At 32.7% G+C, this 15,638-nt stretch overlaps 1 pseudogene; it reads right to left on the bottom strand.

The window, feature by feature from the left end:
* Window positions 1-3,722: 3,722 nt before the first annotated feature.
* On the bottom strand, window positions 3,723-10,910 carry LOC114750992 (ABC transporter B family member 15-like; annotated as a pseudogene).
* Between the last annotated feature and the right edge of the window lie 4,728 nt (window positions 10,911-15,638).

Raw genomic sequence — 15,638 nt, 5'->3', positions numbered from 1 at the left:
ATCATTTATAGGTTATAATCATGCTTACAATATACATACCATACTAATTATAAATATTATAATCATAATATATATACACAATAATAACTAAACTTTATATATATATATATATATATATATTATGCACATGCGCACACAACTCTATCATTGAAAGAAGCAGGTTTTATAGCATTATTAGTTGACAATTTTTGCTTAATATTGAGTGAGATGAGACAAAGAAGAAAGCCAAAAGGATAGGATGAGAATATTACAAAAAGCCATGAATATTTTGGTCAAAACAAGATAAAAACATACATTTTTCTTTCAAATTTTTCCAATTTTGGAGGGAGAGGAAAACCTTATGTAAATTTCCCTTCTCTTCTACAAATTTTGGGTGGCCAAACAAAGAAAAAGAGAGTAAAATCCCCCTCCCTTTCTCCAAATCTTTTGTGCCAAACGCATCCTTAAATAAGTTCGGGTTGACTTAATGCCAATCAACCTAGAAGCACTCCTTTTTCAGCCTGCCTTGTATAATCTGCAACTCGCAAATTGGCTCGCACTAACTGCTACTTCTCGTTAAACGGAAGAAGATAAATATTGGGTAAGAAAACGTGGCTTTGCTTTATTGGGAAAAAATCAATGGATTTATTTTATCCAAAGTCAAACTTTGTAAACATTTTTAGTAACAACTAAAAATTACACCGACAGAACTCATCTTTGACTGTGACCACCTTATTTAACTCCCGAATGAATATTAAAGTTGGCTTTTCAAAATTGGATGCTCTCATTGGATACGCTCCCAGATTTGATATCATTGTTTTATATATAAATACCTATATATTATGATAAGAAACAATATATAAAGTAATTCTAGAATTGACTTTGAGAGACACGTGAAATTATTTAAGGTAATTATAAAATTATTTATGAATTGGCAAAGAAGGCATATTTTCAGGTAAGGGATGGATTTGTAAATAATTAAGGAAGAGCCACTTGCAATACTGAGGTAGACGACACATCAGCCCAAGGAAAATTGCGCTCCAAAAGATTCTCTCTTCTGTTTTCACTTATTCATAATAATTATTACTACCCCTGGTCCTAATTATAAAACTCAGTTGACTAATTTGAGGAGATTAAAAAAAATTAAATTTGTTATTTGTAATAAATAGATGTTGTCTTTCCTAAAATATTCTTACTAATCAACTATATTAGCTAGAACTACAATCATTAGAAGGACTACCTTAGAAAAAAAATGTATAAATATGAGAAACAAAGTGAATTAGGATTTTATATTTAGGATCAAAATAAAAATCAAATAGGGTCTTATATTAAGGATCAGAGGTAGTATTATAATTATAATTCCCATTTTTGTTTATTATTTTATGTTGGATTGACATTGTGTTTTTGTTGGCTAGTTTTTTAAAAGAAAAATTCCATGTAGGTCAAATTAAATACATCTAATCTTTTTAATTTCATTTAATGTTGATAAGTCTGAAAGAATTTAATACTATTTGCAGATTAAACTTTTATATTTATAAGTTCTTTAACTATATCTATAATAAAACTTATCCGATAATATTTGAGAACAGAACAATTAGTTAAACCGGCAAATAATAAAATCAGCCAACTCCTACTCTAACTATATCAGACAATAAGCTTTCATCAATATGTTTATTCAGAACTTTGAAAAGAAGAGATTGTAACCCTAAAACCTAATTGGAAGGACACACCCTTTTGAGAATGGCCTCATACTTGCAAATTTAGTTGCACTATTTACAAGTCAAACTTGTAAATATTAAATTCTTTAAGATATATTAGCATTAAATAAGATCTTTTTTAAAGTAATTTTTCCTTCTTAACATTACTTGGACAAGTTAAAACTTTTTTTTTTGCTGTTGGTCCTTCAACGTTTAAGTTAGAAATAAATCACCCCAACCAAAACCTCGAAGTTTGTTAGCAATTAGTTATTTCAGTGGCACCACTTGAGACTAATCTCTATTGAGCCAAAAACATTAAGGTTAAAATGCTCTTAACAAGTGTACTTTTTAAAATTTAAATTTATGTTTCTCTCTTTATGAGTATAAAACCGTTTATTATCTCAATCAATAAATTGTTGGTTGCCAAAGAGAGCTTTAGGGTGTGTTTGGATGAAACCAAACCGTGGTTTGGAAAAGTGATTCTGGAGAATAGATTCTGGGGAGAATAGATTCTGTGAATAATAGATTTTGTAAAAAAGTGATTCTGAGAAGTGAGAGTGTTTGGATAGTTGTTATCAGAAACACTTTTTATATATACAAATTACTAAAAAAAAAGACATAAGTTAATATGATAATTACAGAAAAAATAGATTTTATGATATATTTTAATTTGAAGGAATAAAATTGTTAATAATATATTTTTTACCAACATAATTAATAATACATAAGATAATATAATTATTAAATAATTAATGTGTATATATATTTATAAATATAAGATTAAATATGTTTATCAAAAAATATGTTTATAAAAAAAATAACAAGATACATATCATATAGGCTCTCACACTCTCCCTTTTTCCTCCAAAAGCAAAAAAATTTTACTTTTTCCAAAACCATGGTTTTGGAGTCAAAACCATGGTTTTGACCCAAAACCATGGTTTTGGTTTTTAGAGGGGGTGTTTGGGTGATTGACACTCCAAACCATGGTTTGGGGACCCAAACCATGGTTTGGGGTGTCACCCAAACACACCCTTAATTTGATTTCATCAACTGCATGATTTGGGCCGGCTCACTTAGATACGGCCACGTGGAAAATACTCATCATATTGGGCAACTATTAAAACGGACATTGTACCAAAAAAAAAACTATTAAAACGGACAAAGCATCCAACTGGCCCCCAGTGATAACAATATTTATTTTCCTTAAAGAAGCAAGAATTGAATTAACATCTTTTCAATGTTGTTTTATGATTTTGAATGGATTTTATCAGTTACAAACACAAATCATGAAAGAGTTGGTAATTGGTAAATGTAAAATCAAAACCTATCTTAGTGGACAAGTTGTCTGTTTAAACTAACTGTATAAATGTAATTTGGCGTTATATGAAAACGTCAAAGGAGATAGGTTTTAAAAAAATGCAAAGACATTTTTTTGATCAAAAACATTTTAAACTAATCGAAAGAGCTTCTTAAATGGATTAGCTGACTTTTTCAAAACAAAATTAATACTCACTTCGACATTATTAACTTTCTAGTTTTTATGAAATAAAATTTTTAAAAAAATATCTTAAAGCATTATAATTTCTTAAATAATATTTGAAGCTTAAGTAAGGGGAAAAAAATAATATATCAATCTTACCTAGTATATTTAGTGTCATCATGAACACCATTAATCCATTAGCTTGCCCCATAAAATTCAAGAATGGACAACATTAAGTTTGGATCTAGGTAAATAGGCTAGCCTTTTGTAATAGTTTGAAACAAAGTTGCGGAAGGTTAAAAAAAACAAAAAAAATCCTGGGCTAGGTATAAAATTACAACTATCACAAGATTCATTCTCGTTGTCAAAACTGATAAACCTTATTTTTTGGGCAAAAAAAAAAACTCATGAGCCTTGATTTTATTACAAAACTACCTTGGTACCTATTAGATTAAAAAAAAAAAAAAAGGCCAATACAGATGATGCCTATAAAAGTTAAATATGAAAACAAGTAACATGACTCCATTTGTATGTATATCATCTAATTCGCTTAATCGCTTCCATTATGCAGAGTGAGCCTGCTGCAACTTAACCATAGAGTAGTATGCTCCATTTCGTCCTACGGATAATAACTCAGAGTGTGATCCTAATTCTTCTAACTTTCCATTCTTAATCACAGCTATGGAATCTACACTCTGTATTGTGGACAATCTATGGGCTATAACTACGCATGTTCTTTTAACCATAATCTTCTCTAGTGCCTCCTGCACCAGATTCTCTGATAAACTATCAAGAGCACTGGTTGCTTCATCTAACAACAAGATTGATGGGTTCTTCAGTATTGCTCTGGCTATGGCTATCCTTTGCCTTTGGCCTCCTGATAGTTGCACTCCTCTTTCTCCACAATACGTATCATATCCATCTTTCATAGAACTGCATTATGCAGAAAGAGATGTTAGTTTTGTTAAAACTCAAAGCAATCAGACCATAAATGTGTGTACTGTGTTCTACCTTATGAACTCATGAGCATTTGCAAGATTAGCTGCCCGTCTTATTTCTACCTCTGATGCTTCCTTTGTCCCATAGATGATGTTGTCGCGTATAGTTCCTGCAAATAGAGTGGGCTCCTGACTCACCAAGGCAATCTGTGATCTCAACTTTTGCAGATCGAAGTCCTTGATGTCGCAATTGTCTATAAAGATTGATCCCTTCACAGGGTCATAAAACCTTTCAATTAATCCAATGATGGTGGATTTGCCTGAGCCACTTTGTCCCACTAGTGCTATTGTTTTTTCAGATTCAATCTCAAGACTTAGACCCTTGAGTATCATTTGGTCAGGCCTTGTTGGGTAAGCAAAAAACACATTCTGCAACTTGATGTTGCCCTTGATTGTTTTTTTAGACCTATCATGTGTATGATCATCTTCAGGTTCAATCTGACTTTTCCTGTGCAGGATGGCAAAAATTGAACCAATGGCTCTCCCACTTTTGGCTATATCAGACGTCATACTTCCTGTCTCCGCAATTTGTCTTCCAGTGCCCATCAAGATGAGAAAAACCTGCAAAAGGTTCTTTGATTCCACCAATCCTTGATTCAAAAGCCTCCCTCCATACCAGAAAGTGATAGTTATAGATGCAGTTGTCAAAAACTGAGAGATTGACATGATGGAACCTGAAATCCATGATTGCTTAATGCTTTCCCTGTGAGGGCCTTTCATGGCAATCTTAAACAGATTCAGTATCCTTCTCTCAGATGAGAATGCTGTAATAGTCCTGTGGTTGATGGTAGCTTCCATTGCTAATTGACTTCCCTCTTTCTGAGCCTTTTGAGCTTTGCCAGACATACTTTTCATCAAACACTTTTTGAATAGAAGCAGCCAATGATCAAAGGCTGCATAGCAATCATCACAATAGCCACCCTCCATGAAACAACTAAGCCAAGTATAAAACCCAGAGATGCCGTAAAGAAAACTTGAACCAACAATGACATTCGTTCTGCAACAAGGGATCGAACCAAGTTAGCTTCATTTGCTAGCCTTGCACAAATTGCTGCACTAGTGTTATCTTCATGATCAAACCATCCAATCTCAAAGGTTAAAACTTTAGCCAGCAAGTTTTCTCTTACTCTTTTCAACAAGCGTTCTCCCATGACAGCGAAATTGTAATGTTGAAAGAGATTTGAAATAATGTTCACAATGGCTAGGGTGCAAAAGATGACCGAGTACAACCTGATCTCAGATTTGATGCGAGGTTTGTCTTTTATGAAGTAAACAGATGCAACAATTCCTAGGCAATAGGAGTATATTGGTTGGCATATTCCAGATCCCATGGCTCCTAAACACCCAAGCAAAGCTTGCTTCCATTCGGGTGCATTCATCTGTATCAAACGCCATTGGGAAAAGCTTTGATCTGAATTAGAAGATTTCTTGGAGTTTTTCTTATTGTAGTAATCATCATCACTCCAAGAGGGAACAAGGGGAGAATCTACAATGCTAAAAGAATATATAGGGCTAAATGGCATTGCTGGGCTACTTTGCCAACTTGAATGTGCTGTTCTTGGAACCTCTACGTTTAGTGGACTTGTGTTTGTGTAGTGCATGGATTCAATCTCTTTGTTTTCAAGGGCTGATTGCTGCAGTTGGAGCATTTTGCTGTATGTTCCACCTTGCCCATTGTTCATTTGGATTAGCTCATCATGGGAACCTGATTCAATGACTTTTCCTGATTGAAGAACTACTATTAAGTCAGCCTTACGAATAGTTGAAAGGCGATGAGCTACAATGATTGTGGTTCTTCCTTGGGAAGCTAAATCCAAGGCTTCTTTTACTAATTTCTCAGACTGTGAATCAAGAGCACTGGTAGCTTCATCAAGTAGCAGGATTCTAGGGTTTCTTATTAGAGCCCTTGCTATGGCAATCCTTTGCCTTTGCCCTCCAGATAATTGGGTTCCTAGTTGCCCCACCTAGACAAAAAAAAAAAAGGTTGCATCTATAAAAGCCATCAAATTCAACAAAATATTTATGCAACAGAATAATGGGGAAATAATGCAAACTTAATGGCTTACTTGAGTTTCATATCCGTTGACAAGTTTGACAATGAAATCATGTGCATTGGCAGCCCTTGCTGCATTTTCAACATCTTCCATTGAAGCTCCTTCATTTCCAAGTAGGATGTTATCTTTAATGGATGTTGCAAAGAGAATTGGCTCTTGATTTACCAGTCCCATCTGGGATCTTAACCACTTGACATGAAATTTCTTTATATCATGCCCATCAAGCAATATGTTTCCATTTACAGGATCATAGAATCTTTCAATCAGAGAGATTATTGTAGATTTCCCAGAACCACTCCCTCCAACAAGACCTATTGTTTTGCCTGCTTGAAATTTCAGATTGAGCCCTCTAAGAATTGGAGTATCTGGCCTTGATGGGTAGCTAAAGTCAACATCTTTGAAACTGATCTCTCCTCTCACATCCTTCAAAATCTTCCCTTTTTCTCTATCAGAGTATATAGCTGGCACTCGATCAATCATCTCGTAAATTCGCGTAGCTGCACTTGTTGCCTCTGCTAAAAAAGCAAGACCTGGAAGTGCACTCATCAATGACCTGCAAATGTTGTATGAATAAGTCACTCACACACACACACAAACCCATATATATAATAACAGAGAAAAGGTTTAGAATGCATTTAGAATTGATACTCACAATCCTCCCCAGATGATACATATTTCTGCAACAAATACTTTTCCACCACTTTCTCCTCTTTGAGAGACCAAAACGCTTCCAGCCCATGTTTGGAATGCCCATGTTGCATAAATCAACCCAAAGCTCCCAATCACCACACCTTTGGTTGAACCAAGCTTTATGCCAACCTTCAGGCTTGTTTCAAGAGCTAAGGAAAACCTCTCTAGTGTTTGTTTCTCTCCTACATATGAATATACTGTGCGAATCGAAGAGATTGCTTGCTCTGCTATGCCACCAGCAACACCATAAGCATCCTTCATCTGACTTCCCATCTCTTTTAGTTTCTTCCCAAATATGATTGCTGGCATGATCATCATAATTGAAAATGGAAAAGCAGATACTGCTAATCTCCAGGAAAGAATTGCAGCTACTATGAAGCTTGAAAAAACTGCTGAAAAGTGAACCAAACAAGTGGGTATCTACAAGAAAAAACAATCATACACGTTAATTGTTATCATATCCTCTAATAAAAAACATACATAAATAATTGGAAGAAGAAGAAGAAGAAGGCCATTTTATCAAGGACCTTTTCAGCCAAAGTGTCTTGAAGGGTTTGAGCATCAGAAGATATGGTGGCAATAACTTGGAAAGTGGTGGAAGAGCCAGATTGGCTATCAAAGAAACCCACTTCTTGCCTAAGGACTGATTTAAGATATTCAATTCTCATGCGAGATGTTTGTCTTTCTGCAGTTCTTGTCCAACATACTCCTTCTGCATATATTTATGATAAAAGAACTATTCACTACCCATCCACAAGAAAAATTACAAGACCTCTAGCCATTGTGTTTCCAGTCTTGCAAATCATTTTCTACATAGAAATAGCAAAATTTGCTTACCAACAAATGCAGATAAGCCCACCCCAATGGCAATAAAGAGCAGCCTGAGAGCATACTGATGAGAAAATGATCATGAACATTAATTTGTCAGATGTCTTGGACTGAAGTGAAATTTAACAAAGGTGATAAACTAGAAAGTATAAACAATAGCAGTAACTGCATTCTTATACCTTGTCCACCGAATGCTTAAAGGCATCATTCTCAGAATCAGACGTATGATTTGCATAGTCATCAATCAAACTGCCAAGAACGAGCATTGTCACAGAAGTTTGTAGGCCATCTCCAATGCAACCCAATGTCCCAAACAATAGCAATAACTTGTCCACCCTATCTGCATAACGCAGAAAACCGCCCTTTTTCCCCATCTGAAGAAAATTCCTTTCATGCTAGATTATCAAAGGCAAGGTGTTATATTATAGATAACATTGTTCTCGTACCTCTATGCCTGACCCCACCAAGTGTACACTCAAATCTTGGCTTTGGCCGGCATTTGTACGCAAGTCGTGCACTTTTATTTCTTGCCGTCACAACAGATGCAATAGTCATAGTTAATTATTTTGAACAAATCATTCTTTGTGATTATTTTAATGCTTTTATTGGTTGTAGTTTTGACATCCTTATGAACTTATACGACGTTGTCCATGCATGTTGGACTAGTATAATAAGGCACGGCACAGAATTGGCAAGCTGTGTCAGTTCAACTTTGCTTTTGTCATTCATAGAGCATATCAACATCATCATCTCGTGCAATAAGTGATCGATTGGGTGTGTGTGTTTTCTTTTGGTTTAATCAGAAAAGGAAGTTTATATATGCCTCTCCATTTCATATTCTTGTACAATAAACTGTGAGTGGGTACATTTCATTTTCATTTACTCAGACAGTGAAACGCAGCCAATTAGTGTTTGGGGGGTGAAAGTTATGGTTTTATTACCTTTTCACTAAAACCATGTAAGTAAAGAACGAAGTGTCTTTCTCATGATGATTTAGACATGGTTTGAGAGAGCCAAGACCGTCGTGACAAAACATAACCAACAGCCATATCGTGGTATCTTGCATTCCCTTGGAGGAATCGAATTTTATTAACGTTACTGATTAGAGGATAGGCAATGAAAGATTCTTAATTTGTTTCAATAAATTTATATATTAACATCCCATTCTTCAATTTGAAATATCACTTTACATAATACATATACCGCTGATGAATTAATAGTTTTGTCGCACCATTTTTCCAACAAGTTTTTGTATTCTTTCCCGATATCGCATATATAATTGTTTGTTCTATTTTTTCAAACAACAGGGCAATAGGAGGATGTAATTTGTATTTCTGTCGTGAACTATTAATTTCTTTGAAAGATCTAAGTATGTAATTTCCTTTGTAAGTCATGGTAGAGACGAAAGCAAAAATCAACTAGCGTTTCAATTTGTATTTCTGTCTTGAACTATTAATATATGGATAATGGATTCTGATACAATTTGTATTTCTGTCTTGAACTGTTAATTTCTTCGAAAGATCTAAACATGTAATTTCCTTTGTAAGTCGAGGCAGAGACGAAAGCAAAAGGCAAAAATCAACTAGCGTTTCAATTTTCTGTTTCCTATTTCTTCTTTTATGGTCTCTCTTTTCAGTTTGAAGCAAACATGTAAGCCCAGAGCTGTTCACATACAACAACATAACATTACGCTTGATGTGAGAGCTGACCCCAAATAGATACTCCCCCACTTGTTGAATTCGAGTCATCATAATTTAAATTAAGGAACAAAAAAACCAACAGGGTTAGATCTATCTGGCAGAAGGAACTAGTCATTTACAACATGACAAACCAAGATTCGAATCCCCATGAGATGAGAGAGGTAATTTAGCACCCGATGGTGTCTCAAATAAGATTGACTTCATAGGAAGATGCCTGTGATTAGCAAAAAGTAACGAGAAATTAATGTGTAAAGCCAAAAAGTGTTTTTGTTATTGACTGCGCTTGGAATGAGAGGATAGGGTACAGGAGCGTGCACATGGTGTCACATGACCTAGGACAGAACGTGAAGCATGCATGTTGCATAGTTACTAGACATCACGACCAATTATATATGAGGCGTTCGTTAGATTTGGTCCATCCCCACAAGATTTGGTCAATTGGTAGCAATTGTTGACCTGGGCACGTTCCCACCTTTGTTCTTAGTGCTTTTATTAGGCCAAGTTCATATCTTACCATATTAAGTAATGTGAGACTTCTTTTAAAGGCACACACAAACAAAAACTACAACATATGGATTATCCATATTAGCGTGCCAAGAACGGCACCTGAATTATCTAAGGAGGAGAGATCAATGTGTTAGTTAATCACCTTGTGATCATCATGATCTGTGTGTACGTGAACTACAAAACTTCGAAGGATATATATTTAGACATGGCTTTTGTTGTTTTGGCAGGTAAAGAATGCATGCTCAGTGAATATTGATATGTGAAATGGAGAAGTCCGTATCAGTAGCCATTGATGTAAGGGGTGTAAGGATTTTCAGTTTTACTTTTTGTATATAATGTGTATTGGTGTGAAGTCTCATATTACTTAAGGGCATGAAAAGTGTACAAATAATAACATGTTATCCGAAGCTTCGGAATGTCTTTCTACTTTCTTTGTTAGTTTCTTTTTCTCTGCTGCCTAGTTCTTTTTCTTTTATTTATGTTGTTTTGTATGTCACCCCGTTTGTCGCAAGGAGGATTCAATTAATCCTTATAAGTGCTGTATCTCAACTTATTGAGAGGTTGGGGAATACTCCCTCCGTTCCTTATTATAAAAGACATTTGATGCTTATGGTATGTTCCCATATATAAGAGACACTTAAAAGTTGTCTCTATTTTTTTGTATTGATTTCCTATTTTACCCCTATTTATTTTGTCTCCAAATCATACTCTCTCTCCCTCTCACTTCTCTTTTTTTCAATAATTTAATTGTTCTCTCCCATACTCTCTCCTTATTAATGGGGGGTATTGTTGGAAAAATATTATACTTTTTACACATTAATTGTCCTCAACTAATTTTAACTGTTTTTTTTTATCAACGTGATTTGGTTATTTGTCTCTTATAATAAGGAACGGAGGGAGTATCTCTTAACGACGGTATCCTGAGGTATAAATCAAATCATCAACTTACATTCTACCCGTTCTGCCGCCACCATTACTCACATGTAAGGCCATATTCTCTATTGAAACCGAAAACAAATGCGTGTGATGTATCCCAATTTTATAATATATTTTTATATATAATAAAGGGATTTTATAATATTTAAAAAGTTTAAAATGCAGAAGATACTCATATTTTGAATTAAGAAAATTATATAAATTAATTACTTAAAAGTGCATTTTTATTATATTTTTATAATTTCTCTTTTGAAAGGTATCTTTGTTTTGATTTTGGGGAATATTCTGTTAAACCAAGTATGAACCCCATGAAAACTACATTTGTAGTAGCCACTTGGCATTAAAAGAGAATTTTTTTAATTATCTAATTGAAAATCATCCAAACCTACCACCACATCTTTATTCAAATTTGAAATATTATCATTTTATCCAATATCATTTAAACTCACAAGCTCTTTTCCTTTGGCTGCAATGAAGATCACACCAAATTAAGAGAATTCAAATTAAAGTTCAAATATTATAAGATAAAAGAAGATAAAAGATCAAATTAAAAGTCTCAAGGGTTTCTTCATCCAACTGGGATAAATTCAAGCACTATAAAAAGAGATCAAAGGAGCCTTGAAGAAGAATGAAGCCATCTATACTACACAAGCACAAGCAAACACTTTTCCTCTTGTATCTAGTTGTTTCACTGTCTTCTTTTTATTTTCTTTTTATCATTATGGTGTGCTAGTCCTCTTTATTCCTGAGGACAAGATGATGTGGTTTGGGTTTCTGTTTATATTAAGGAATTTGTTAGTTTTCAATATTTCAATCCACTAGTACATTGCTTTTATGAATTTCCTAGGTTAAAATTTTGATTTTTTTTACGGACTGATATTTGGCTTGTGTTTTAGTTGAACAATTATATTTTGAAGTTTTCAATAAAAATATTTTTAGTTTCCTCATGATTCTATGAGTGTTTATTTTTATAGATTTCTATTTTGATTTGTACAAGTAGTTCATGCTTTAGGGTTTTCAATAGATAACTTTCTTCAAGAAATAAGATATAATTGTTTAATTGAATTTACAAGCTAAGTGATTTTTAAATGATTAATTGAAAGGTGATTATATGCTAGCTCTCTAGGTATAATTATTAATTAATTAATCACGACTTAGATGTTTTCTATGATTTTTTTTTTACTTAGTAATTGTTTTTATACAAACTCCTCGTCCTTTTAAACCATAATAGCCACTCATCAATATCCTTAGGAAGTGTATTATTCTAGTAAAGTTTTCGTTCTTTTTGCTTTCTTTTAATTATTATTATTCTCCTTTTATTTTTCTCAATTTATTTTCTTAAAAAAATCAATCAATTTTCTTTCCTACTCTTTCTTTCTTTTTGTACATCACATTTTTTTCTTAATTAAAAAGGTTTTGAAAATTTTAACAAAGCTCTTCATTGAGAGAGAGACTATCTAAGTTTACTTCTATACTATATAGGGTTCATTTAGTTAATTAATTTGAGAGCTTCAATGTGTGCATGATAGTTGTGGAGAGAGTGTTCAATGGATTGGAAAGTGTGGGACAAAAAGGCGAATCATGGAGGACACAGGATGGGACGAAATGTTCAAGAACTCTAGGCCCTCTACGTATTACATTAATTCTTGAATATACCACATATATTTCTGTTTATGGTTTATAATGTCAAGCGTTACTTCTCCTTTGCTGGTCCAAAAAAATAAAAAAAGCGTTACTTCTCCTTTGTTTTTTGGTCAACATTACATCTTTCTTTTACTTTTCTATTACTCCCCTTTCAAATATAAGGCATGTTTTGAAAACTTTTAAATTTTTAGGCTTTTAATGCTAAGATCATTAACAAATAATCTGATATTAACAAAAAAAACAATCAAGATCGTCACCAAAAATTTTCATTTAAGATTAACTGTTTTAAGGTTAATAAACTAAAAATATATTTTTTATAATTAATAGACTACTCGTAAATTGAAATCTTGTATAAAATTAAAAGATCATATATATACTTCAAATTTTTTATAATTATATTATTTTATTAAAATTTCATAGTCTTTTTTTTGTTAAATTTTTCTGAGTAGAAGAGAATCATTGTTAATTTATTAGGCGAAGGATACAAAAAGAGACGACGCGGGGCCAATAAACCCAAGCACCAAAGAACCGCATAAAATGGGGAGGCAAATGGGTTTTGGGGGTGTTCCCACTTTTTCCTAACAACCACGTTTTTTGTAAATCAAACTAAATTCATTCATATTTAGTTTTGTCTAAATATCTCATGATAATATGATCAAAACCTGAGGGGCAGTTTTGTCTTAAAGGAATTTTAGGCGTAAATAAATCTGGGAGAAACGGAAGGCAGGGAAGTGAAACCATCCGTACACAAAACGGTGGTTCCACTTCCAAGGTTGGCAAAAGCGATAAATAAAATAAACATGGAAATTGGAAAGCGTCCAAAAGCAAGGGGCTCATCATCACCAAAACTACAAATACGAAATTTTAAAATTATTATAAAAAAATTATTAAAATGGACCTAAAATGAATTAATTATAATTTTTTGACTAAATTCTTTCTCTTATTGACATATTGTTTCTTTGGAATTAAAATAAACTTAAAAATAAAATTTTCAATATAATTTTTTGTTATTGGGGATCTAAAACTTAAATGTGTTCTAGTGAGGAATGACTAATTTATTCAGAGGTAGGATATAATGGGACCAAAGTGGCCAGCCGTGTGGCCTTGATAGCATCAAAAGCTCACAGGGGATGACGCGCACGCACCCCACTGTACAGGCTTCCCATTATTCGTACACGTACCATTCCGGTTATTAATATATATTCTTATAAACTTTTAAGTTAAAAATATAGTTTTATTTTTAAATTTGTCTTTATAATAATAGATAAGAAAAAAGATGAAAGAGAATATACAAAAAAATATAATAAAAGAATATGACAAAAAAACATAATTAAAAGAAAAATAAAAAATATATATTAAATATTTAGACAAACTCTAAATCAAAACTTTCAAAATGGATCATACCCTTATCTAAATTTAAAATTTATAAATAGAATCAGAGAAAGTTAAATACCAAAAAGTATAGAGTGAAGGCTAATTTTAACAATTAAGTTTGCATAAAAAGAACTAGGCATCATAAAATTTTTTTTGGATAAAAAAATACATAAAATTATGAAAAAGGACAAAAATAATAACACTGTTAACGTCCGTTATTTGTCTATTAGTGGGGCTCACAAAGTCAGAGTTAATGTGCATTTTTAATAGCGATGTTAGCACTAATAGATATTGGGTATCATAAAGTTTATTTGTATGTAAAAATATATACGAACTTTCTAAAAATAGAAAAATAACAAAATTTGTCAACTCTTATGAACATCAATTAACTTTATTCTTTTAAGTCCCATCAAATACTATGTTTTCTTGTCCCACTCATTCTTTTTTTTGAGCTGCTCGTCCCACTCATTCTTACTTTCAAGTCAATCTATCTTTCTCTGATCACATTCAATACACACTTTCTTTGCCATATTGTTTTGTTAAACCCCAATATTTATATGTAGTTACCTAACACGACGTCTTTCTTTTTGAGAATATGAGGTTCATTGCCTTTCTCATCAAATATCGTTAGTTCTGTCTTGCCTCTGTACCATGTAGCAAGATCTTCAAAAATGAACGTGTGCGCGAGAGAGAGGCCCAAGATAGAGGGGCATAATATTGACAAATGGGTAAATATATATAAAAGACTTGGAAGCTAAAAAAATGACATGGCAAAAAAAGAGAATATGTGTTGACTATAATGAGAGAAAGATGTATCGACTTGGAAACAGAAATGACTGGAGAGAAAACATGACATTTGATGGGACTTAAAAGAATAAAGTTAACAAAAGTTTATGAAAATTGACAAATTTTTAAAATTTTTTTCACTCTTTTTAAAAGTTCATGTATATTTTTGTAGCAAAATAAATTTTATAATGCTCAATGCCCATTAGTGTTAACTTTGTTGTTAAAAATACACCTTAAAACTGATTTTGTAGGTCCCACTAGTGAACAAGTAATGGACATTAAGGATGTTATTATTTTTGTCTCATTTTGACAACTTCATGTATATTTTTGGATTCAAAAAAGTTTTATAGCGCCCAATGTCTTTTGATATAAATTTAGTTGTTAAAATTACACTGTAATCCAAAAATATATTAAGTTGACAAAATTGTTCAATTTTACTTCCATTAATATTTTTCTCTCTTTTTTATTTACAAATTATTTCCATATCTCTCACTTCCTTTTCTCTTTCTAATAAAAATTAAATAAAGATAGAATTAAAAAATAATCATTAAATATATTATAAGTGACTTATATTAAGGATCCAAATATCTCATAATATTAATTTACCTTTAGGACTGGAGTGATGCATTTAAATTGGAATATGTGCGGGTGATATCAATATGTATTATTCAAGGGAAGAACGGTGCTAAAAGTTTTAAGGGTAAAATAGGAAAACAAATATAAAACATTCTAGATAATGCGGGTGTTTAAGTAGAAACAAAACTATAGTTTTAAAAGTGCTTTTACGGTATATGAAGTAAATATATGAAGAAAGTTATCTCGATTTGTGAAAAAGTGTTTCTGAAAAGTATTTCTGGAATTGCCCGAACACCCCAATATTAACCTGAACTTATATTGTGAACAGCGGCAGTATCCATATCCCAAAGTAGACCATGAAATAACCAAACTCCTTGTCTCTATGA

Source organism: Neltuma alba, unplaced genomic scaffold (genome assembly GCF_004799145.2).
Source record: "Neltuma alba isolate B1F8T4 unplaced genomic scaffold, ASM479914v2 tig00006731_pilon, whole genome shotgun sequence".
Lineage (NCBI taxonomy): Eukaryota > Viridiplantae > Streptophyta > Magnoliopsida > Fabales > Fabaceae > Neltuma > Neltuma alba.
The sequence above is the reverse complement of the archived record's forward strand: the minus strand, read 5'-3'. Positions and strand labels throughout refer to the sequence as shown.